Genomic DNA, 24,452 nt, shown 5'->3' with positions numbered 1-24,452 from the left:
CACTTTCAAACAAAAGGTGAAATATATATGGAATACACTGTCAAAATCTAGGATCTTTAGAGTATAATCTTGTTGTGCGATATTCAGAAGCTGGAATCCGTACAGGTCGGTCATCATATCGCCCACCTTCTCCAGTAGGAAACAGCTGTGGAAAACAATGAGCTTCCAAGGTTTTCTCCCATACACTCACTGGAGTTCCCTTTGCTTTTTTCATTTGAAATAACTCAATGCCATTTCCTATTACTTCTTTTGAATGTAGAGGACATATTGTGTAATGTTTCTAAATCTCTTCACTCCTTGACTTGTCCACTTTCTCTATTTGACCACTTGAAATTTCAGATTCATCTTCCAAACCTATTACCTGTTCTTCCATATTTACACTTTTATAATAAATATTGTTCTCCACACGATATAACTTAGCCTTTTGAAATTTATTAACATCCACAAATTCTTGCCATATGACTCTTTGTTGGTACTCCATTTACTAGAATGACTACTGCTTCATTTTCCTCTTTGTCTCCACCAACAATTTCAATATTTTTCTTAAAATCCAAAGGTAAGTACACCACTCTTCCTTTCAGCCCCCTTTATAAGTCTGTTGGTGGCAGTTTACCTGTTTTAGGTTCCATGCGAATTATAGTTTGAAATGGATGAACAGATTGTATTAGAACTGCCTCATATGTATTCAAATCTGCCAGTTCCTCCGGAATAGGTACTAATTCTAACTTATTATGTACTGCTCTAGCGGGCATTTTGTTCTCTTCTAATTTGTTCTCACAATATTTACAAATACATTGATCACTGCCTAACTCAAATTTACCTTCCACTAACAAGTATGTTGCAAATTCCTTCCATTTATCATTATTCTTCCTTTCAGATTTCAAATACAAATCAACATTTCTAATTTGAATTTTATCATTAATACATCGACAACAAACACAAACATAGTTTGGAATTTCAGAGCACACTATGTTAAACTTTCCAATTTCTTCTTCAAACTGATCAATCCTAATCACTTTCCCATCTTGTTGAACATCTGTAATTGTCAAACTTTCACTTTCTATGCACTGCTCTTCTGAACCAAAATATCGGAGCTCAATGTCATCACACTTTTCTTGTACAGCTGATAAAGAACCGTGTAAAAGAGATGTATTCAGTTCATTTAAACATAATGCAGGACTTTTTACATAGTACAGTTTCCTTACAAACGTCCGCATTTCTGAATGGTGTACTGCTAACATCCTCAAGTGATGAAAAGCACTTTTACACACTTTTCGTAAAAGACAATCCAGAGAATGACAACGTTTCTCAGTATATTTTCTTACATTACATGGATCTAGTCCTTGTAACAACCTAATCTTCTGTTTAACACTTTTCAGTGTATATTCTCGTAACAAAGTTCGCATTATATTAATAGATTCCTGTTGAATACTACAAATGCTGCTACAACCCTACTTATACACAGAAGCTTGTGTGCGTTTTCCTGGCACTTCTTCAGCTATTATCTTTTCTGCACTAATACCAACTGTTTCCTCTTTTGGAACAGGGCAACCATTCTGAACTTCGTAGCATCGACCTCTAGTATCAACTGCAAACGTTAAACTATTTTCTTGGAAGTAATTCTCTTTATTAAAAAAAGGTTCACTATTAGGCTTATGTTTCCATTCTCCACTAAAGACTTTACTAAAGTTGCTTCTGTTCACAGGTCTTTTTTTTTTACTTTTGTCTTTCAGAATTTTCATTGTTTCATCCAACAGTTTCATCCTCTTCAAAATCAAAATGAATATTTTTAGTTTTAATTTAAAAGCAGTTTTCACTATTCTTTCAATATGCTGTTTCTGTTTCAATCGCAGCACTTTCTTTTTATTTTTCCGGCATCCTTTTATTAAATTCTGAATTACTCTATTTCGAAAAAGTTTTTGATGAATTTCTTGAAATAGTTTTTGTCTACAGGTAACAAATACTCTTTCCTTATCATGATTTTTTTTCTTGCATTTTGAAATCGAAGTCTGCTTCTCCTTACTTGAAAAATTCTTCTTTTTCCTTTGTTTGATGTTATTTTCATTAAATGTTCGTAATACTTTTTGAAAAAATTGTCTAGTGTTTTTACCAGAAGAAAGTCGTTTTGTAGTACTCTCATTTACTTGTAATCCGCAATTTTGACTTTCCGTTTTTTCAGTTCTTCTATGCATTTTCAATTTTTAATCCAAACAAAATAATTTTCTGAGAAAGAAAAAAAAGTTTCAATTCTTTGTTATATCTGTTCAATATGTTAAAATAATCACATACAATTAGATAAGTTCCACTGGCGGCTTTCAGAGGGAATGCTTTATGGCAGTGGAACGGAATAAGGGAACAGTAGGGTGGCAGGTAGTGTCACCGGACAAACAGCACATATTTATTTAATTATTTAGATTCACCTTCCCATTTTTTAAGTGAATCTACCACCTCCTACTTTTCCCCTCCCCCTGCCCCAACCCACCATCCCACACACCCCACCGTCTAAGAGCACTTGTTATTTGTATAATTAGACTGATATTCTCAACTAAATGGCATATGTAAACATTACCATCATTACCTTAACACTTCTATCGGCAACTTAGAAAGCATAACACTGCACCATATTAACAGTGATATGGTACAGGGTTACATTTCATTCTCGATGTACATAACCAAAAACAGATCAACTGTTAGAGAGCAACAAAAACGACCGACATGGGGATGGAAAGGGGGAGAGATTAAGTAAGGTGTCATTCCCATTTTGGTACTCTGCCAGCCCAGTCATGTACAGAGCTTTAACACCTGCAGTAAACCTCGTAATTACGTTAATTTATATAGACGTGTCCTTTAGTACTGCAACCAACACTTTGTGCCCCTGAGAGTACTGTTTATAAAAACTAAACAAACAGAGCTTTATTTAGTATAAAAAAAGCACACTGTGGGAGTGAATCGTTCCCCCCCACAGACTGGCTCATACAGGGAGAGCTGCAAGTCGACTGGCTGGCTCATAGAGAGAGAGCTGCGCCCGTCGGCTTGTAGAGGGAGAGCTGCGTGCCAGCTCTCAGAGGTAGTGCTGAGGTCCGGTTCGCTGAGGCACAGCTACGGGCCGACTCGCATAGGGAGAGCTGTGGGCCGTCAGCTTGCAAAAGGATACATACAACCGGTGATGTGCAGCGAGGTAGGATGAAGGGAGTATCTGTCAGAGGGAAAGCTGCAGTATATTTCCAGTATTGGTTTGCAGAGGTACAACTGTGGGCCCGACGGCTCGCAGACAAAGAGCTGAGAGTCGACCCGTGGTTCACAGACAGAGACTTGCGAGCCGGCGGGCTGGCTCGTAGAGGAAGAGCTGCGGCCCGTCGGCTCGCAGATGGAGAGCTGCGGGCCAGCTCACAGAGGAACAGCTGCGGGCCAACTGGTATAGGGAAAGGTGCAGGCCGTCGGCTTGCAAACGGATAGCTGTGGGACAGGGGTGTGGGGAGAGGGAGCATGAAGGGGGTATCTCACAGGGAGAGAGAGCTGCGGTATATTTCCAGTCTTCACTTCTGAGATACAACTGCGGTCCTGAGAACTCGCACACGAAGAGCTGTGAGACGACCGGCGGTTCGCAGAGGGAGAGTGCGGGCCTGAGAAGGTTTTTGGGGGCCATGCTTCAGAGAGCTGTGGTCTTACTCGCACAGAGAGAGCAATGGGCTGACCGGCCTGCTAGCAGACACACAGCTGTGAGCGAATGGGATGGCCCGCAGAGGTAGAGCTGTGGGCCTGATGGCTCACAGATGCAGAGCTGCGAGCCAACGGACTAGCTTCTGAAGGCATAGTTGCTAGCTGGCGATGTGGGGCAAAAGAGGGTGAAGGGGGTATCTGGTAGAGGGAGACCTGCAGTATATTTCCAGTGTTGGCTTACAGAGGTAGCCGTCGGGCTCGCAGTTGTACCTCTGCAATCCAACACTGGATATGTACCGCAGCTCTCTCTCTGCAAGATACCCCCTTCATGCTCCCTCTCCCCACAACACCGTCCCCCAACTATCCCTTTGCAAGTTGACGGCCCGCACCTCTCCCTATACCAGTTGGCCCACAGCTGTTCCTCTGCGAGCCAGCCCGCAGCTCTCCATCTACGAGCCAATGGGCCACAGCTCTCCCTCTACGACCCAGCCAGTCAGCTTGCAGCTCTTCCTCTACGCCGGTCGGCTCGCAGCTCTTCGTCTGCGAGCCGTCAGGCCCGCAGGTTTATCTGTACAAACCGTTGGGTCCGTAGCTCTACCTCTACTATCCAATACTGCAAATATACCACAGTTCTCCCTCTACGAGATACCCCCTTCACCCTCCCTCGCCCCGCATCAACAGCCCGCAGCTATCCCTATGCAAGACAACGTCTAGCAGCTCTCTCTCTGCAAACAGTGGGGCCCGCAGCTCTTCTTCTGCAACACAATACAAAACCAGCCTGCAGCTATCCGTCTACAAACTAATACTGAGAATTACCACAGCTGTCTCTCTCCAGAATACCTCCTTCACCCTCTCTTACCCCACATCACCGGGAATTGTACATTATATCTAAAACTATCATCAAATTATTCAAACCAAGCGTACATATTCAAAGAAAGGTACATATTTACTTTGTGTATTTGCTCTCCATGTAATGTCCGCACATTGTAAACGTGCTTGCAGTACAACACCTCCCTTGGCTTATATTCAAATATACCTCTCTATGTGAAAAATGAGCCCACAAGCTATACACATAATATATCTGTTTTTTGTTTTTTCTGCCTTAAATTAATAACAGATAAATATCCCACCCCCCTCCCTTCACCACTATTTCCAGACCAAGCATAATTTCCAAACGTGCAACATTTTCTTTATCTCGGCCAAATTTATTTCTCAACACAAATCAACGCTGTACCTGATTTACAAAACTACATACTCGTTTAAACATAACTAACTATACTTCTTATTTGTTACCTCTATACCTTACTCCTGAAACCATGTAATCTTTCAAACATATGTCACGTCACTTTTGTACCATTGAAACTGATTACGACCTTCTCTTTCCACTACAGAGCCCACGTACATGTCAAAAAAGGTATAAGTGCTATTTTCATACTAGATAAAGCTCTATCACTTAATTTTTATAAACACTACTGTTGGCTGCACAAAATGGGGGTGGGACATGATGGGAGTAAACAGAGGTGTAATTCCTAAACTTTTATTGTACCGTTTCTTTAATAAACGTATATTGAGGGCTTTCAGTGGGATGAAAAAAATGGCAGGTGTCTGAAAGGGGTACCACTGTTCAGCACCGGTAAGACCCTGACACTTAAAGGCCTGCGTATATTCAGCACAGAGACACACCCTCACAATGTTCATCACTTATAATCACAGGTACTTTAGTAGTGTGAACAAATTGCACAGAAAATTTACTAAGAACACTTTTAATTCTTTTTTTATTTCTCACACATTTTAAAAATATCTGTATCGCCCCTTTACTATATGTATATTAACATCTTTAATTAGGATGAAAAAATTGACGGCTGTCTTAAAGAAGTGACGGAGCTCAGTAGCGATAAGACCCGGACCACTTAAAGGCCTACGTATATTCAGCAGAGGAACACACCCTGACAATTACTATCACTATTAATCACATTTACTTTAGCACTGTGAACAAAATTGTACAGAAAATATACAGAGAACATTTTCATTTATTTTTTATCTCCCATATATTTATAGAAAATGTCTTCTAAAGAAACGCTCCCCAACAACTTAGATTTCCTAAGACCACCCAAATCCAAAGCCTCGCAGTACCACACCAGCCTTGACTGATATTGAAATCTACCTCTCAGTGTAAAAAATGAGACCACAAACTGTGCACATAACATTTCAGTTTTTTGTTCCACCTCAGTTAAGTTAATAACACATGAATGTTCTACTCTCCCTCACTTCCCGACTATTTCCAGACTAAGCATATTTGCAAAAGTGCGACATTCTGTTTATCTCGGCGGAATAGATATACAAATCCAAATTAACGCTACATCTAATTTTCTAAACCATGCAGTCCTTTACAGATCACAACTTACAGCTTTTCTTTGTGAAAAACTCCTAAGCATATATAAAGTACTTGTTTACTAACTAGTCACACTTTATGCATATTTTAGAACCAATGTGAAACACCAGACTTTACTAACACTATATTATTTAGAAATAAAAAATACTTTCAAAGTTAAAAATATCACCTCAAATACTTAACCACTACTACAGAACACATAACACACCTTCTTAATTTCTAACTGACCTTCCTACTTGGTCTGCAGATTTCAAATGTCCGAAATGCATGTAATTCTTTCGGTGTCACACAGTACATGCAATGTACCGCTTTTATCAACAATGGAACCAGTAATAGCGCAATTTCCCTGTTGCTCCACACATAAATACATGTAAAGAACAAATCAGAAAAGTTCCTTGATTTAGATTGCAAAACTTCTCTCTATTGGTTATTTTTGAACCTTCCATATAAACAGTTTTATTTTAGCATTGAAGGACACATACAGGTGAAAAGTTCAACGGATTCTATCAACACACTTTCTAGAACATTCTACGAGACGTGCAGGTTAAAAGTTCATCATTTCTTTTAAACCTAAGTATATATTTTTTGCAACATTTTCTTGAACATTTAACGGCACATGTAGGTTAAAAGTTCACCATTCGTTTAAGTTCAAACTATACCTTCCAAATACAATTCGCAGGTGCGGTTGCGCTGAGCAAGTTTTATCCTATATTATGTACTCCACGTTTAAACTGCTTTTTTATTAACCAATGACACAGATGTTTTTCCTCAAAAATATTATGCACCCTACTTTTTACGAAACAATGCTTTTTATCTCCCAATCAGTTAACTTTTTCAATGGAAAAAAAGTAGTTCCCCATCTTTAAACATATCTCTTATTCTACGAATTGACTGCATGAGCTATCTATCCATATCTTCCAGCCATACCTTCAAAATGCTAGTGTGGATCGTAGGACATAGCTATGTTTTCTGGTGCAAAGAGGTATGCAGAACAGAGACGCTTTGACTTAGACCTAGGTATACAAAATGTGAACATTAAATGGTTTGCAGAGAGAGGATTGAAGTGGCACCAATTGCTGCCTTTGGTTAAAACCTGTTTGCATCGCCAACACCCTGACCTCATAATTGTGCACTGTGGTGGTAACGACCTAGGCACATTGACTGGGGTAGGTTTGGAAATGCTTATGAAGGACACCTTTAGACAATTGATGATTGCTTTTACCTCAAACTGTCTTTGTATGTTCCAATATATTCCAAAGACAGAAGTGGAAATGGTCAAACCAATTTTGTCATAAGATAGAAATATCTAGGAAGAATGCCCACAAAGCTGTGTCTGCCTACCTCAGAGATCATAGAATGGGGTCGATCTACAACAACAACATATGTTTTGATATGGCTCATATCTACAGAAGTGATGGAGTACACTTGACAGATGAGGGAAACCAAGGGCCATATCAGCAACAACCGGCGATAATTATCGCTAACCGCACTTAGCGCTAGGATAATTATCGCCGGCTAGCGTGGATTTTTATCGCTGAGATAGTGTGCTATTAGCAACGCATAGCTCAAAAGCGATAAAAATCCTCACGCTAACTGCCTAACGTGGGATTATCGCTTGAAACCTAGCGATAATCTCACGCAAGGTGAAGTTAGCTTGTTTATAGGGCCCCCCAAACTTAGCCATGATATCCACCTTCCATAGGATATCATGGCTAAGTCAGTCCTGAAGCAGGCGTAAGGAAAGTAGCGATAACAGGGGTTATCTCTACTTTTCCTGCCGCTATGCTTCATAGCGTGGGGCTGGATGATAGGAGAAATGTCGCTTAGCAACATTTCTCCTGTCATGTCAGGTCAGGAACGCCCACTTTGCATCTCATTAGAGATGCAAAGCTGGGCATTGGGAATTCCTACGCTAATGCAAGTTTTTACGCGTTAGTGTGAGCTTGCTAATTAGGCAACAAAATTATCGCCGCTTTTCGGCCGAAAACGGCCGCAAAAGCAGCATTAGTTCTATCGCCTAGCCTTGCTGATGTACCCCCAAGTTTCCTCTGAATAACCTGAAGCTGTGCATCCGCACTTACATGTAGCTCCAACTAATAAACACAAGGGCTCTTTTTAGAGCCTCCTTATATTCCCAATATCGGCTTGCAGAGTGACAGCTGCGGTCCGGCTAGCAGAGAAAGACCTGCGGGCCATCGGGCAGGCTCGCGGAGGGAAAGCTGTGGCCCATGGGCTCGGCTCGCAGAGGGAGAGCTGTGAGACAGTTTGCAAAGGCACAACAGCGTACTAGCTCACAGAGGGAGAGTGTTGTAATCAAAAGTAGGTACACTCCAAGATAACTTTATTTCAGATCTGTGTGGGTGTAGTGGGTACGTCACCCTGTGGGTGGTGTGTTTTAGTCGATCCTTGGTGTTAGGTCACTCTTTGTTACCACCTGAGTATGTGTTGTTGAGTTCACTTTTACACATCAAGTCCCTCATGGTCATCCCCTGTTGTTGTTCTGAGAGTATGAATATCTCTCTGTTGGGGATGTGTGTATGAGTTGGCTCTTAGGTTCTGAGCCTCTCTAGCCTACCACTATTTTCATGGTTGTGAGTGACATTGGTGTGTTACCTTTGTGTGCAATGTTTCGTAATTGACCCCTTGTGGTTGTTGTGGGAGTGTGTTTACCTCTCACTGTTGGGGGTGTGTATGTGAGAGGACTTTTTGATTAGGAGTCTCTCTGGCCTACCACAATTTTTTGTGGTTGTGGGTGGACTTAGGTTTGTCTCCCTTGTGGGCATTGGTTAGAGTTGACTATGTTTTTGAGTCACTCGTATCTACCACTTTTGTGTGCTTGGTAGATGAATGTCGCTTCACCTTCAGCTTTTCCGTTTCTGCTGAGCATTTTATTGTGTTTTTCTCCTACCTTTCCTGCTACTCTTACGGCATGGGTCTTTGTCCCACATTGACTATGGGTTTTGTTGTGGTGTGTTCTCTTTTGCACCTCTTTTTGTGTGTGGAAAGGGAGTGGATGTGTATGGATGCTGTCTATTCCCTTTCTTTTGGGGGCTTATGTGTGAGAAATTTGTTGGGGGCTATGCTTCAGAGAGCTGTGGTCTGACTCACACAAGGAGAGCAATGGGCCAACGGGCTTGCTAGCAGACACATAGCTACGAGCTAATGGGCTGGCTCGCAGGGGTAGAGCTGCGGGCCCAAGAAGGTTGTTGGGGACTATGCTTCAGAGAGCTGTGGTCTGACTCCCAGAGAGAGAGCAACAGGCCGACGGGCCTGCTAGCAGACAAACAGCTATGAGCTAATGGGCTGGGTCACAGATGAAGAGCTGAGAGCTGACCGGTGGTTCGCAGACAGAGACTTGCGAGCCGGCGGGCTGGCTCGTAGAGGAAGAGCTGCGAGCCGACTGGCTGGCTCTTAGAAGGAGAGCTGCAGCCCGTTAGCTCGCAGAGGGAGAGCTGCAAGCCGGCTCGTAGAGGAACAGCTGCGGGCCGACTGGTATACGGAAAGGTGCAGGCCATCGACTTGCAAAGGGATAGCTGCGGGACACTGATGTGGGGGGAGGGAGCGTGAAAGGGGTATCTTGCAGAGAGGGAGCTGCAGTATATTTCCAGTCTTGGCTTCAGAGATACAACTGTAGGCCCGAGAACTCACACACAAAGAGCTGCGACCCGACCGGTGGTTCGCAGAGGGAGAATTGCAGGCCCGAGAAGGTTGTTGGGGGCTCTGCTTCAGAGAGCTGTAGTCTAACTTGCAGAGAGAGAGCACTGGGCCGACGGGCCTGCTTGCAGACACACAGTTTAAAGCTAATGGGCTGGCTCGCAGAGGTAGAGCTGCGGGCCCGACGGCTCGCAGACGCAGATCTGCGAGCCGATGGACTAGGTTCTAAAGGCATAGCCGCTAGCTGGTGATGTTGGGACAGGGAGAGTGAAATGGGTATCTCGCACAGACAGAGCTCCGATATGTTTTCAGAGTTGCCTTGCAGAGGTAGAACTATGGACTCGATGTCTTGTAGATGGAGAGATGTGAGGTGACGTGGACTGAATCACAAAATGGCTGTCAACAGTTCCTAGTTTCAACAGTTCGCACCCAGGCTCGCAGAGGGAGAGCTGCGGCCTGTGGGCTCGACTTGCAGAGGGAGAGCTATGGGCCGTACACTCGCAAAGGTACAGCAGAGTACTGGCGCGCAGAGGTAGAGAACATAGGCTCGCAGAGGGAGAGCTGCGGCCCATGGGCTCAACTCGTTGCAAAGGCACAGCAGCGTACTGGCTCGCAGAGGTAGAGAGCTCCGAGCCGACGCAGCAGCATACTGGCTCGCAGAGGAAGAGAGCTGCAAGACGACGGCCTGGCTTCTAAAGGCATAGCTGAGAGCTGGTGATGTGGGGAGAGGGAGCATGAAAGGGGTATCTCGCACAAACAGACAGAGCTCCGGTATATTAAATTGCCCCAGGACCTTTGTTTTATTTTCACTCAATGCGAGGCACAAGATGGCTGCTAACACTTCCTGGTTTGAAGTGTTAGCAGCCAATCAGAGGCAAGCTTGTGCTCGGTAGTTAGGCTCCGCCCAGATATATATATATGTTTTTCCTTTAATATCTCAAAAACTACTGAACGGATTTACACCATTTCAACAAAAGCTTGCTTTCTGGACCAAGGCCTTCTCCCTGCAAAATTTGGCATAATTCCGTTGAGCAGTATGACCTGTAGCCTTGTCTAAAGTTTCCTATGGAAATTGCATGGAGAAATCACGTTTTGGGACCCCCCTTTTTCCTCAGCCCCCCTTGATGAATCACCTCCAAACTTTCAAGATAGGAGCTGATGTGGAAAGGTGAACTTTTTGGAAAATTTTGTACAGATTCGTAAAACGACGCCAAAGTTAACTATCTACTGGTGACCAGTAGATTATATATATTATTTACTGGCGGTCGCCAGTAGATAGTTATAGTTAGGACCTATTTTCCATAGGAAATCCGCAACATTCTATTGGGAATATCTTTGGCCCCGCAACCTCCCCGAACCCTCCCGAGCACGAGCTGAATGCTAATTGGCTGCCAACACTCTGAATCAGGAAGTGTTGACAGCCATCTTGTGCCTCGGTAGAACCGAGGCACAAGAAAGCACAAAAACAAGGGCGCAAAACGCGACAAGGGGGCAGGGTAGAAACATCCTGACCCCCTAGGCCTGCTCAGGGGGTCCCACAAGGATTTAAAAATCGTCGAGATTCGCGCACCCAGCGCGAATTTTGGCCGAAAATAAAAAATACATTTTTTTATTTTATAGGCTGAAAAGTGTGGGGGGTCCCAATCCCCCCCCACACTGCCCCGGGGACCACCACCCCCTGGGGATCAGAGATACTATATGGGGGGGCTCACGGCCCCCCAGCCTCGGGGACCACCACCCCCCAGGGCTTATAGAAAATGGGTGGGGGGGCTCGCAGCCCCCCCAGCCCAGGGGACCGCCACCCCCGGGGCAACTTGTCTGTGTGGGAGGGGGCCACGCGGCCCCCCTCCTGGAGCCAATGATTGCCCTGGGGACCGCCACCCCCAGGGGTCCTGCAGTGTCCCGGGGTGCCCACCCACGGGACACTGCTGTTTGCAATGACAGGGCGGGAGCCTCGCGGCTCCCACCCTGTCATTGAAAACTGCTTTGCTTCATTGAAGCGAGAGCAGGGAAACCTGCTCTCACTTCAATGAAGCAAAGCTGATTGCTTTTCCACATGGGGAGCAGCATGTTAGCTGCTCCCCATGTCGAAAAGCAATGCCGGCAGAAAAGATTGGGAGCGGGCCAGAGGCCACATTCCCTGCTTACATCACTCTGCAAACGCGCCCCCTGGCGCGTTTGCAGAGGGGGAACTAATTCCCCTTGAATACTGGGGGTCCCTGGGGGCCAACTAGCTCACCAGGAACCTCCAGTATGCGCCAGGGGGCTGCGTTGCAGAGAGGTGTAATGAGGCCACACCCCTTTTTACACCTCTCTGCAACGCAGCTCCGTGGCGCTTACTGGAGGTACCTGGTGGCCTAGTTGGCCTCTAGGGGACCTCAGGATTCAAGGGGACTTAATCCCCCAACTTAAAACGCGCCACGGGGCACGTTTGCACAGTGGTGAAGGTAGGGGGCGGGGCCTGAGGTGATACTGTGCAAACACGCCCTGTGGCACGTTTTAAGTTGGGGAATTCATTCCTCTTCAATCGAGAGGTCCCCTAGTGGTCAACAAGCCCACCAGGTACCTCCAGTAAGTGCCACGGAGCTGCGTTGCAGAGTGTTGTAAAAAGGGGCATGGGCTCTGAACACCTCTCTGCAATGCAGCTCCCTGGAGCATACTGGAGGTACCTGGTGGGCAAGTTGGCCACCAGGGGACCTCAGGATTCAAGGGGACTTAATCCCCCAACTTAAAACACGTCACAGCGCACGTTTGCACAGTGGTGAAGGTAGGGGCGGGGCCTGAGGTGATATGTGTGCAAACGCGCCCTGTGGCGCATTTTAATTTAGGGAATTAATTCCTCTTCAATCCAGAGGTACCCTAGGGGCCAACTAGCCCACCGGGTACCTCCAGGAAGCGCCACGGAGCTGCATTGCAGAGTGTGGTAAAAAGGGGCGTGGCCTCTGAACACTGCTCTGCAACGCAGCTCCCTGACGCATACTGGAGGTACCTGGTGGGCTAGTTGGCCCCCAGGGGACCGCAGGATTGAAGAGGAATTAATTCCCCAACTTAAAACGCGCCACAGGCCGTGTTTGCACACGTCACCTCAGGCCCCACCCCCTTCCTTTACCATTGTACAAATATTCCTCTAAAATCAGCCGAAATACGAATTCCGATTTACTCACCTGTTATCAGGAGAGAACCCAGGGCTGCATCTTTTAGCCCAACACTGACCCGAAAGAGTAATTCTAAGCGTACTTACCAGTAACTTGTATTTCCTTCCATAGGAATCCATTGTGTGGTTTTCACCAGAAAAGTTTCTAAGTGTCTATTTTCACAAACTAAAAATATTCCTAAAAAATCGTCTGTATGACTTAAACACATTCTTTCAACTGTTTTCAGGAGGTTGGCCATTGCTGGATCCAGGATCCACCACTGAGTAAGAAAAAGTAATGATAACACTACTTACCTGCTAAGTGCATTTTCTGCCATAGGATAACCATGGTGATTCTATGTGAAACAATTTCTGAGTGTCAACTTTTAAAATGCAATAATATTCCTTGAAAATAAATACTGTAACCAAAGCGCTTTTACTCAACTGTTTACAGGAGATGTCCAAGGACTGAATCTAGGATCCAGTCCTGTGGTTAGAAAAGTAATCCATAAAGTAACTAATTGCATTTCACTAGAAATTCACATTGAGCTCAATGTTGCGTTGTGTTTGAAATTGTGTTGCCCATTGCAACAACTGTAACTTCTGTACTTAAAAGTCTGTTGCCTATTTGCCAAGTATTTAAACTAAAGTAATTCATTCTGAGAAAGTATATTTTGTATTGTAATGTATAATGTAATTAAAAAAAATATATCTAAAAATAAATAGTTAAAAAATATAGTAAATCAGTATAAAAAAAATCAGTATAACAATTAATACATTCAAAGTTGTCATTTACAAAACCTTTAAAATTCACTGAAAAAAACATTGGTTTCAGGCCTGATATAGTTAGGAATTAGCATTTAAAAAACCTTTGAAATTCACTGAAAAAACCATAGGTTTCAGGGGCGTTATAGTTAGGAATTGGCATTTAAAAAACCTTAGAAATTCACTGAAAAAACCATAGGTTTTAGGGGCGTTATAGTTAGCTGGACATTTCCCTCGTACAAAACCCTAGAAATTCCCCTGTTATAGTTAGTTCAGCTAACTATAACTCGCGCCCCCACAATGCACTGCTGATGACGTCACATATTACATCACTCATGACATGGTCAGTGACATCACTCATGACATCTCAAATGACATCACTGATGACATCACTTCAATTATTTTTAAAAGTGCCCATGCCAATTATATTGTCAGTTGAAGTTGAGGTCTCTAATGTCAACATGCTGCCTGCTTTTAGAGTTGAACTTGTGAAGGAACTTAAGTGAAACTCCTTTCCTCTATTGCATCCCAAATACAAATATAAAAGTTTAAAAATATAATGTTCAATTTTATTGAAATTGAGGTTACTCACTGGCTTCCAACTACAGAAAAATAAGACACACTTTATACATGGAGAGAAAGAAAATGAAGGAGAAAAAGATTGGATTAAAAAGCTGACTTCAAACAAAAGGAGAGCGGGTGCTACCGGTTTGGTGTATGACAGACGATGCTCCTACCTTAGTGCTCCAGTAATCTGAGAGAATTTCAAGGATGCCTTCTTCAAGTGGTTCTTCCAAACCATTCCCGCAGATAACTTGATGCCCAAATAATCGAAAGAGATAACCCTCTCGAGCGGAAAATTATCCAGGAACAGTTTCCCTTTGAAAGACTTGTGTGGGCTCATTATCATTAGCTTGGTTTTATCTGTATTAATGACCAGACCCCTTTCACCGCAGAAAGTTTTAAAATGATTTAAAACTTTCTGGAGGCCCATTGGTGTTTTTGAAACCAGGAGTGTGTCATTAGCAAATAGGAGTGTAGGGAGTTTGTGGTTTGCTAATGACGGGGCGTCTGCTGAGATGGAACAAAATAGATCGGCTACTTGGTTAACATATAGGGAGAAGAGTGTAGGGGCTAGGATACAGCCCTGGCGGACCCCTGCTGGATTCTGAAGGGCTCTGTATTTTGTCCCTGATCCCCCCATCTCACACGGGCAAAGTTATCTTTATGTAGCCTGATCAGGAGTTCCAGAATTGACAAGGGCATCCCCAAATCCCTGAGCACCCGCCAAAGTGTGTCCCTGGGTAAAAGGTCGAAGGCTGTTTTTAAATCTATAAAGGCAAGATATATGCTGTCCTTGCCCAGCACAACTACCTTCCAATACAGTAAAACAAGACGGAACACCTGGTCGATAGTGCCTGTCTTCCGCTGGAACCCCGCTTGGAGTGGAGAGAGGATGTGATTCTCATCCATCCAATCCTGAATCTTGACTAGGAGGGAGCGACAGAAGACCTATTGGGCACAGTCGATCAGGCTGATCAGGCGGTAGTTGGAGGGTTTCGACCTGTCCCCTTGCTTAAAGATCGGTATCACTTTGGCCCCCTTCCATGAGTCTGGAATTCTCCGCCCTTCAGCTATGTCGTTAGCTAATAACATGAAGTATAAAGCCCAGTTTTCCATATCCGAGCAAAAGAGATCACCAGGGATACCATCCGGTCCCTTGTGAACGAAAGGCTAACTGCTGGGTGGCCTAAGTCAATGGGCATTTATGATGGAATACAGATAACTGAAATGCTTATGCCATTCCACAGCTGGAATGTTGTTGGCCAGGGGAGGTGATCTTTCAGAGTTGCCCTTGGCCACAAGTGACCAGAACATCCTGCTATCTGGATGTCAACTAGCCTCCCCAAGATCTTCCCATTTCCTCGCGTGCCATTCCCTCTTGGCTTTATCTTGTACTTGCTTGTATTCCTTTCTTCCTTCCCGTAGCATAGGAGTATCCCTATTTTGATCCACTGATAGTCTCCCTCTCAGTGCCCTGCACACTGTGCTGAACCACACATTTGTTCCAGTTATCCTCCCCTGCTTTGGTGTACTCTTGGTGTTCTCTTATTTCTGGAAACAAATAGGCGCTGGCCAGAAACCTGTATGCAGGGAACTTCTTCTAGGTCAAGTGGTCAGATCCTTGTTGACTACAGACAAGAACTCCAAATGCCTTACTATATAGTTTTTAATTAAATTGGTCTTTGATTCGTCTACCATAATAGCAGGCCATTTGAGTTGGCGTTTATCATTACTTTGGATTACCTCCTTGGTTCTTAGAGGAGTTGAGGAGGTCCTCACCTTCTCGCCCCATGGATGCTCAATAATTATATTAAGGGGATCATGGTCACTGTCTCAAGATGGGACAATGGCCATGTCCCTGACTATGGACCATAAGGTAAGGGCCACAAGTAGATAATCAATTCTGCTTGCCCCATTTGGCCCTCTGAAGGTCATACCCCCCCTTTATCAGAGCTGGTTCTCCCATTGGTGACCCTTAATCTATACTCCAAGGTTATAGCATTCAGCAGTAGTGCTGCTTGCGACCATTTTTTGACTGGAGGGAGCTCTTGAGGCGGTACCATCCATACGTTATCCTCCTCGCTCACCTCAATAGAATCAACCCAATCAAGTGGCTCAAAGGTGACATTAAAGTCACCTCCAACTATTAGGGTGTGACTTTCATGTCTATCCTCCAACAAACTGTCAATGGGCATTTATGATGGAATACAGATCACTGAAATGCTTATGCCATTCCACAGCTGGAATGTTGTTGGCCAGGGGAGGTGATCTTTCAGAGTTGCCCTTGGACACAAGTGACCAGAACATCCTGCTATCTGGATGTCGACTAGCCTCCCCAAGATCTTCCCATCTCCTCGCGTGCCATTCCCTCTTGGCTTTATCTTGTACTTGCTTGTATTCCTTTCTTCCTTCCCGTAGCATAGGAGTATCCCTATTTTTGATCCACTGATAGTCTCCCTCTCAGTGCCCCCTGCACACTTTGGTGAACCACACATTTGTTCCAGTTATCCTCCCCTGCTTTGGTGTACTCTTGGTGTACTCTTATTTCTGGAAACAAAATAGGCGCTGGCTAGAAACCTGTATGCAGGGAACTTCTTCTAGGTCAAGTGGTCAGATCTTGACTACACACAAGGACTCCAAATGCCTTACTATATAGTTTTTAATTAAATTGGTCTTTGATTCGTCTACCATAATAGAAGGCCATTTGAGTAGGCGTTTATCATTACTTTGGATTACCACCTTGGTTCTTAGAGGAGTTGAGGAGGTCCTCACCTTCTCGCCCCATGGATGCTCAATAATCATATTAAGGGGATCATGGTCACTGTCTCAAGATGGGACAATGGCCATGTCCCTGACTATGGACCATAAGGTAAGGGCCACAAGCAGATAATCAATTCTGCTTGCCCCATTTGGCCCTCAGAAGGTCATACCCCCCATTTATCAGAGCTGGTTCTCCCATTGGTGACCCTTAATCTATACTCCAAGGTTATAGCATTCAGCAGTAGTGCTGCTTGCGACCATTTTTTGACTGGAGGGAGCTCTAGAGGCGGTACCATCCATACTTTATCCTCCTCGCTCACCTCAATAGAATCAACCCAATCAAGTGGCTCAAAGGTGACATTAAAGTCACCTCCAACTAATAAGGGATGACTATCATGTCTAGCCTCCAACAAACTGTCCAGGGCTTGAAGAGTGGGAGAGCTTCCTCCTCTAGCGCTTCTGGCATAGACATTATACATATCAATAGATGTGCCCTTTCAATTGCCCAACGTGACCCCAAGAATATCTGGGCTATCAGTGGCCAGTTCCTTAATATTACAGTTTATTGAGATATTTGTTAATATGAGAAGCCCACCTGATGGCCGGCCATGTTTAGTAGGGACAGCTGGTTTGTGGACTGTTTTGAACCCAGGAGATGAACTCCATGTTTCCTGCAGCAGGCAGATATCATGTTGATTGATGAACTTTAGCCAGTGGGGAAGATCCAACTTCCCCCTTATGCCGGCCAAGTTCCATGACACTATTCTCCTCGTCCCGCTAGTTGATAACTGGCCAAAAGCCGGGTTAGTTAATAAAGCATTTGGAACTGCTAGATTTAATGGCGGTTGTCTAGGTACATCTTGGTCACTAGCTTGCTGGTGGGCTCTAGTCTCAAGCAATGTTAATGGAGCTAGGACTAACTGTGGATTAGATGTCATGCTCTCAATGTCTTGGGGGAGACCCTCTTCCTGAAGATGTACTAATAGAGGAGTGTGAGGATGTTCTAAACTCGATCTATGGAGGGTTTTACTACCAGAAGATAGATGTAGTCAATTATTCTGGGAAAGAGTTGAGGTGGAATAGTCCCCTTGAGGTCGAGAGGCAGTCTTAGCCCTTTCGGCCATAATGGGGATGCTTAGCTTCAACTTGATGTTAGCAGTGGGAGGGGGATAGGTCCTAGCTTCTAAAGCAACTAAATTGTGTACCAGATGGTTACTAAATAGAATGAGCTCTATTGCATCAACAGTGCTGTACTTAAGGACGCATCTTTTGGCCTGCATTATATCATCCCTTATTATCGATCTACAGCCTCTAACATGTCTCAGCCGGTTTATAGCTTTATTTTGTAGAGCTTCACCATCCTCATATTTATAACAGTTGGTATCAACCTTAGGGATATGTGTCATATAGATTATGGGTGTAGTTGTAGACAGAGGCACAGTGTGCTTGTGGTAGACTATCGGGAGTTGTGCAGGTGGCCTCTTACACCCTTTGTTCAAGTTCTATGGTGCTCGTTCATTCGTTGTGTCATATCCAATGGCGACCCGTGGTGCATCCCCTTGTTCCCTTTCTTTGGCCTCCTGAAGCCTGCCATGGGCAAACAGAGGTGTGCCAAATGTCCTATCCTTACATCCAAGAGGGCCCGACTGAGTCATTGAACTGACATTCGTGACAATATGACCTGTTTGCATGCGGGAATCGGATACGTTAACATGTGTATTAGGGGTCAGTGGTGTTAATGAAGGTTGAAGTCTGTAACTTTCTTCTAATTTAAGATGAAGTTTTGTCACAAAGGCAGTCAAAGCCTCGACTGTCTCTTTTAAAGTTACTTTTTCCCTCTGGATATCTAAGGTCGAGATTGCTGGATTGTTAGTGGTCATTTTTTCTCCCTGGGAGGGAATTGTATTTTGCTCACTTTCTGATACCCAGGATACTCTGATTCACTATGTGTATCACTGGCAGACGAATTCTCTACAAGAGAGGCAAAACAGTTTCTCAGGGGGATGTCTGTTAAGATAGCACAAGCAGGGGTACAGGGTTCCGTGGTAGGGTCCGAGTGGCTACACATACGTTCATCCAGAGCTTCCGGAGGTAGCCTCGTGTGATTTTTAATAGCAGCTTTCTTGTATAGATTGGGTATGTTGCCATACACTTTTTTAATGGGCCCGGTAGGGGTGTGTGAGTACGGGGGATGGAACAGCAATGTTAGTAGTTGGAGCAGATGTCGTGAGCAGCCCCTCACACTCTGAAACAATATCTCCTATACGATCTAATACATTCTGCCCATGCACCCTTTCATGCTTAGTGATGGGGCCTAAAACCTGGCTCTGTTTCATAGATCTCTTTTTAAGGGTGCCCCCCAATCCTGATTCAGTCCCTTTCCACTTCCCCATGTCCAGTGGTGGATTCAACAGTAGCAGTAAGGCAGTAGATCAAGGCTACTGGTTTAGGCTATTTTCAAACCAGCTAAGGTGGAGTCAATAATCATGGATGTTTTAACATCGTAGTGCCGATTACGATCCTGTAAAAACCGGGTACGAACCGTCGGACGGAGCATATTCTCCGTCCGACGCATACCCGGTCGTAACAATATATAAACATGGAATTACGATTCGCACGGAAACTCAATTTCCGTACGAATCGTACAAATCCCCGACCGACGAAAATAAACATACAAATGCGATCCGGGAAAGCGCCGACGTGACGTCGGGACGCACGCAGCCTGCCATTCACGAACCAGGAATTACGATTCGCACCGACGTCATCCCGCACGGACAATATTTTCCGGCTGCCAAAAACTGCCGGGAAATCAGTACGACGCGAACAAGGAGTACCTGTACGCGACGGACAGACATGGACCCGAACCTACGTGTCATCCCGGCCCTCATAGCAGTCGACCTCCTCTACAGGTTCGGACGCAGACGCCGCAGAAGGTCAGAACAACAAAGGGAGGGGGAAAGGGGGGGGCAGGACCAGGGGCAGGCCACAAAACCCCCACCCAAGTCACACAGCACACATGCCCTGGACATACCTGACCCCCAGGCCCTGGTCACTACGAGGGGGTGGGGGCGTGTCCAGCAAAGCCAGCGTCCGCCACAACGGAAGTGCCTGATGACGCGAACCGGCAACACAACAATACAGGTACGTCCCGTACCCACGCCTTAAGAGCGTGGGTACGAGTCGTACCACGCCCACACCTACGTCACCCCAACAATGGCGGGACGTGGCAAAGGCCTGGGTACGGCCCGCACAAGCATTCCACAGCGTGGGTACGGATATGTACGGACCGTACCCCCACCCGCGTACGTATGGAGCGTACCCCCCACCCCAACAGTGTAAGTACGACCCGTACCCCCACCCGCGTATGCATGGAGCGTATCCCCCACCCCAACAGTGGAAGTACGACCCGTACCCCCACCCGCGTATGCATGGAGCGTACCCCCCACCCCAACCGTGTATGTACGACACGTACCCCCACCTCATTTGCATGGAGCGTACCCCAACAGTGTAAGTACGACCCGTACCCCACCCACGTACGTATGGAGCGTACTCCCACCCCAACAGTGTAAGTACGACCCGTACCCCACCCGCGTACGTATGGAGCGTACTCCCACCCCAACAGTGTAAGTACGACCCGTACCCCCATGGAGCCAACCCACACACATGTATGTTCTAAGCGTACATATTGTTAAATAGGAGGGATGTGTGCAGAGTCCTCCCAGCAGTGCCCAGACACAGGAGGGGTGTGTGCCTATCACTCCCAGCAGTGCCCAGACACAGGAGGGGTGGTTGCAGAGTCCTCCCAGCAGTGCCCAGACGCAGGAGGGGTGTGTGCAGAGTCCTCCCAGCAGTGCCCAGACACAGGAGGGGTGTGTGCCTATCACTCCCAGCAGTGCCCAGACGCAGGAGGGGTGTGTGCAGAGTCCTCCCAGCAGTGCCCAGTCATAAGAGGGGTGTGTGCAGAGTCCTCCCAGCAGTGCCCAGACACAAGAGTGGTGTGTGCAGAGTCCTTCCAGCAGTGCCCAGAGACAGGAGGGGTGTGTGCAGAGTCCTCCCAGCAGTGCCCAGACAAAGGAGGGTTGTGTGCAGAGTCCTCCCAGCAGTGCCCAGACACAGGAGGGGTGGGTGCCTATCACTCCCAGCAGTGCCCAGACGCAGGAGGGGTGTGTGTAGAGTCCTCCCAGCAGTGCCCAGACACAGGAGGGGTGTGTGCCTATCACTCCCAGCAGTGCCCAGACACAGGAGGGGTGGTTGCAGAGTCCTCCAAGCAGTGCCCAGACGCAGGAGGGGTGTGTGCAGAGTCCTCCCAGCAGTGCCTAGACACAGGAGGGGTGTGTGCCTATCACTCCCAGCAGTGCCCAGACACAGGAGGGGTGGTTGCAGAGTCCTCCCAGCAGTGCCCAGACGCAGGAGGGGTGTGTGCAGAGTCCTTCCAGCAGTGCCCAGACACAGGAGGGGTGGGTGCCTATCACTCCCAGCAGTGCCCAGACGCATGAGGGGTGTGTGCAGAGTCCTCCCAGCAGTGCCCAGTCATAAGAGGGTGTGTGCAGAGTCCTCCCAGCAGTGCCCAGTCACAAGAGGGGTGTGTGCCTAACACTCACAGCAGTGCCCATGGAACGCAAAGGGTGGAGTAGCCACAGATACCATGCCCACAAATTTCAGTCAGGTGCACAAAGACCCTGCAGTACATGTACCACATGTGTGCGAGGCTGGGAGTATACGCATGCATGGCGCCGAAAAGAAAACATGTCCTCATGAAGTCATGTCAATAGTCCACATACACAAGTACAATGACTACCAAGGATGCCACGAATGATGCAGGTGGAGACATCGCTCAGCATGCATGTGCAAAGTTGAAGGAGTCCGTCACACACCCAGCTAATGTACACACAGCTCAGCGCTAAATATTGGGAACACCCTGCAGGGAAGATGTCAGGGTACACAGAGGAAGGAATACACCTTTGGACAATTTCACCATGCAGCAACTGCTTACATGAACAGAGAAACCTAGCTAACACCGTGTGATGGCACACAGATCCCAGGGTCCCCCCTATGACCAGCACACTACTACATTTCCCACACACCCAACACATGAACACCACCCAAAACCATGTAGCAGCCCCACCAACAGCAATACCAGCAAAGCAGTAGTGTTCCAAGGGGAAAAAAATAAATTGCTTTATTCAGCATGAACCAAAAAATCTTGTTTGTAGGAAGTTCAATATTTACAAAGCCCATAGGGCAGTCCAGAAGTCACAGCTGGATGGGGGACACAGTGGGATGCGTGTCCCCTAGCTTGCCTGCACAGTTAGATTCCGTCGTCTTCCACAGGGGTGAGGGCATCATGTGGGGGGGAAGAACCAGGCACTGCAGGGACAGGAGGGCGAAGGGTAGGCGTCGTGGGTGCAGTGATGGAGGACGCCACCACAGGGGGTGGGGCAGGGCCAAAGGCGGAGGCCAGGATCTCGCTGCACACCTTAGCAAGGTCCTCCAGGGAATCCCCTGCACCCGAAGGAACCACAGGCCCCAAGGAGGAGGGGGGCGGAGGGATGGGTCGCAGCGCCACTGGGGGAGGGTGTGGACAGGGGGGGGGGACTCAACCACCCTGACCGGGGACTCCCTTGACCGCTTGTGGGGTGGTGTCGCTGTGGGGCTCAGGGACAGAGCGGCCATGAAGGAGTCTTTGTGTGATATGTGGCTAGGAGAGCTGAGGGGAGGGGATTTGGAGGGAGTGGATTTGGTGGAATGCGGACTCCCACTCTGGCTGCGTGTCTTACGTTTCCCCCCCGACCCAGTGGGTGTGCCTACATCACCCTGTGTGTGCGTGCCAGGAGGTGTGCGGGTGACCTTCCCTGCTGGTGTGGTGCCTGTGTCCGTCGTGGTGGGTGCATGCTGACGTCTGGGTTTACGTGGGACAGGCATGGGAGTGGAAAGTGTAGATGGGTCAGGGGTAGGGGGTTGGACGTAGCGCTGCAGGAGACCCACTGCTGCAGTCAGTGTCGAGTCTATCGACCTCAGCAAGCTGCGTTGGTCAGCCTGCGATGAGTGAATGCCCTCCAAGTATGCCTCCATGTTGTTGAGGACCTGGCTGTGGCCATGGAGGACATTAAGGATCGCAGCCTGACCAATCCTCAACTGCCGCTGGATGTCCACAGACTCGGCATTGGCGGCAGCAGTGGAGACAGGGGCAGGGGGTGCGGTGCCTGGCAGGAAGGAGACATGTGCTGACCGGGCACGTTGGGAAGGGACACAAGCAAGTGGGAGGCGGCTGATGGCAATGGAGGGGGCGGGGTGCGATGTTGTGCTGCTGTCAGCTGGTGGTGCAGGCTCCGCCCAATCGGAGAGGTCATCCTCGGACCCGTCGGCTTCATATTCGGTGGTGCCAGTGGACAGGTCCTCGACCTCACTCTCCTCCGCCTCTGTACCACTCAATGTGCCAGCCACGATGTCAACGCTGGCACTGGTGCTCGGTCCCTCCGCTCCGTCTGTGCTCATGTCTCCCTCTGTGTCCCCTGACGCTGCTGTGGGCAAGGTGAAGAGACAGCAATTAATCACACACCTGTATACATATGTCACATGAGTCCAATCTACATAGGTTACAGTGCATAGCCTGCAAAGAAAGATCAGTAACATCTACAAACCAAGGTACAGATGTAGAGCATGCAACACACAGTTGGTTGACCCACCATGCCAATGAAAATCCATGGAGAGCATGACACAATAGCAAATGAGATGAAATGGAGTTTGACATAGGAGCCAGGCCCTGGGGACAATCCAGCACTGCATCTGCACCACACAGCGTTGCCGACAATAGGGATGAGGAGGGACCAAATCCATGAGCTTGAGGCACATGCTGCATAGGTAATACTGAAAACATGCCCAACATGACTGGCTCACTGCACCTTGAGTGTATGTCCAGCCAAACATCACACACTGGCCAGAACTAGCAAGGAGATTTCAGGTTTTGACATGTAGGCTTGCCCCGCACCAACCACCCCCTACATGAGACAATTTGTTGAGATACAAGGTGGCACTTATATCTCTTAGTCTGGGTGAAATACACAGGGGCTGCATAAATGCAAGATTGGACGCCAAATACCCGAGGTGCGCCTGTCCAAATAATCATATACAAATGGCCAGCATCAGATGATTGTAACAAGACACACAGGCACTGGCCACTGTGACTATGAACAAGGAAAATCAGGTCAGGCTGTACAGTGGACACTTGTACTACATTTCACGTCAATATACATGGTGCCAGGGGACAATGGCACAGAGCACAACCTATGCTGTAGACACTGAGAGTGTCCACGTTTTGTGATGACACACATGACACCTAGGAAAATATGACCATGGGGACAGTAGTGGCAACACAGCTCCATGGTCCTGAATGGAAATGACTGCAACACACGCCACCATCCCTGCACTATGCGTATCGCACACTCATGCACATCATGTCACAGGCCACAACATAGGACATGCGCACTGTAAGGCATGACACTTGTGAGACTAACTCCCATGTCT

Source organism: Triturus cristatus, chromosome 9, assembly GCF_964204655.1.
Source record: "Triturus cristatus chromosome 9, aTriCri1.1, whole genome shotgun sequence".
Classification (NCBI taxonomy): domain Eukaryota; kingdom Metazoa; phylum Chordata; class Amphibia; order Caudata; family Salamandridae; genus Triturus; species Triturus cristatus.
Note: the sequence above shows the minus strand (reverse complement) of the source record.